Genomic DNA, 2,377 nt, shown 5'->3' with positions numbered 1-2,377 from the left:
ATCCAAATTCTTGTTTCAGTATCCTAGTTATCCATTTTTGTTAAACGTAAAAGTCAATCCGCAAAATAAAAAAATAAAAATTAACCAGATTCATTAAATAGAAAAAAAGTTATTTAATTTTTTTTTGGTAGCGGCTTTCATCAGCCACTCTGTATAAGAAAAAATATTATGCGTTTAATCCGCCAGTCTTTTAAAGAAAAATGTAATTGAAATGCCCAAGATTTACAAACACTTGAATTGTTTTTTTGAAATATAAACACTTAACGTGGGCAGTAATATGTGCAATGTTCACTTTGCATTGACTACCGAACAGTAAACACGTTCTTAGTGATCTTTTTTCTCCTATTTCGTTCGCTATCAACAATTTCGTTATTGTCAAGTATCAATTTTATAAGACAGTGACTTTCTCTTAACAATTAAACTTATAATTAACCAGTGTTAGCTAAAATATAGTGAATTTTGTGTAATTTAAAAAAAGAAAAAAGAAAAATATTTTGTATTGTGAATCAATCATGGCCTCCGATCCTGGAGGTGGTGACCAAAACTACTTCGCAGTCTTAAGAGCGGAGCCATCACCCAAACGGAAAACTCCAAACCTCAATAATCCATATGACTTCCCACAATTAAAGAAAAACAACAAAACCTTGAACCTCTCCTCTTCCTCTTGTCCCAAATTTCTAATAATTAAAAACAAAGACAGTCAAAAACCTTTAAAATCCATTAACATATTCCTTCTCCAAAAAGTCCTACAATCGATTACTTATGAACCACCCAGTTCAGTCTCATTTACCAGAGACGGAGATCTCCTCATTCTTTCCAAAAATAACCAACAGACAAACAAATTCCTTAAAGCAACAAAACTATCAAATATTTGTGAAATTTCCGTTAATTTACACCCAACACTAAACACGGTGAAAGGCGTTATATATGCAAGTTGTCTTGCTAGCCTTACTGAAAACGAAATAGTGGACGGTCTACGCCAACAGGGTGCCAGAGAGTGTAAAAAAATTACAAAAGTTATAGATGGTAAAGTTCCTTTAACTCATATGAATTACCCAAAGAAGTTAATGTCGCTTGGCTTAAAGTTAAAGTTGAACCTTATATCCCATCCCCAATGCAGTGTAAGAACTGCTTTATTTTAGGCCATATAGCAAAACATTGCAAATCCGATCCGATACTGCTCCTCCACCCATAAAACCCCCCCTTGTAGTAAAGTAGAACGCAGTAACTGTAGACAACAACATAGATCGGATTACTTAAAAGGAAAGACATTCTAACCTACAAAACACTAAATAAATGTAGTTACAAAGAAGCAACTGAAAAAATAAACAACAAACGCAAAGAATACGTCTCACCAGCAGCAAATTTAGAAGAAGCAATTAATAAAAAAAATCAGAAAACCAATAGAACAAAAAACAAACCACAACAACAAACAATTCCCATCTTCTGATACTTCTATTACTATTAACAGTAACAGAAATACTCCTTACCAACAATACACACAACAATCCAAATACACAACTGATAAACACTCACATAACATATCCTCTTCCAATCCTTCTTTACCACTCAACACTTAAACAATAATACAGTACTACAAAACACCGAAGACAGAACTGCTATCCAAAATACTTGTCTAGCTCTCTCAACAGATTCTCTTAGCGCAGAACTGTTGACGATACAGCTTTATAAAAAACTCTTACTATCAAATTTTTCTTTAATAGTTTCTTCTCACCTAGCACTCATTGATTCGTTATGGTACTTAAGATTCTGCAGTGGAATCTTAATGGTTACTATAACAATTATAATGAGCTCACTTTACTTCTAAAAGGAAAATTCAAAAATTTAAGCACTTCTACTCCAATAGAAATAGCACAGGTTTTTGCCAAAACCTGGTCAAATCATTCAAAAAATAGCAACTTTAGCGATGAATACGTAAATAGAAAAAATCGATATATGTTATTTTTATTTATAAACGTGAAAAAAATAATACAAAAAAATAATACAATTATTTTTTACACGAAAAAAGGAGCATTGGCTGCCTGAACCTTCGGCTCGCTGGTGAATCTAAGGCTAGGTGACTAAAATTAAAATGTCCACGCTTTATATATTTAAAATCTTCATAAAATCTATATACATGCTTAAGTAAAACAAAAACAAAACTCTTACCTAAGCTTGGTACGATGTCATATTCAATGTTTTAGACCGCATTTATCCAGATATTTTGATATTTTTGTAACGTTCTCGAGAGACGTAGTTTTCAAAAGTGTTGTAGGTGTTTGGTTATCGAAGATAGTCCTCTTGATTACTGTGAAATGGTGGCATTCATCGAGCAGGTGATGTACTGTTAGTGAAGCCCCCGGGCAATGTTGGCAGT

Source organism: Bactrocera latifrons, unplaced genomic scaffold (assembly GCF_001853355.1).
Source record: "Bactrocera latifrons isolate USDA-ARS-PBARC rearing strain unplaced genomic scaffold, ASM185335v1 scaffold_746, whole genome shotgun sequence".
Lineage (NCBI taxonomy): Eukaryota > Metazoa > Arthropoda > Insecta > Diptera > Tephritidae > Bactrocera > Bactrocera latifrons.
The sequence above is the reverse complement of the archived record's forward strand: the minus strand, read 5'-3'. Positions refer to the sequence as shown.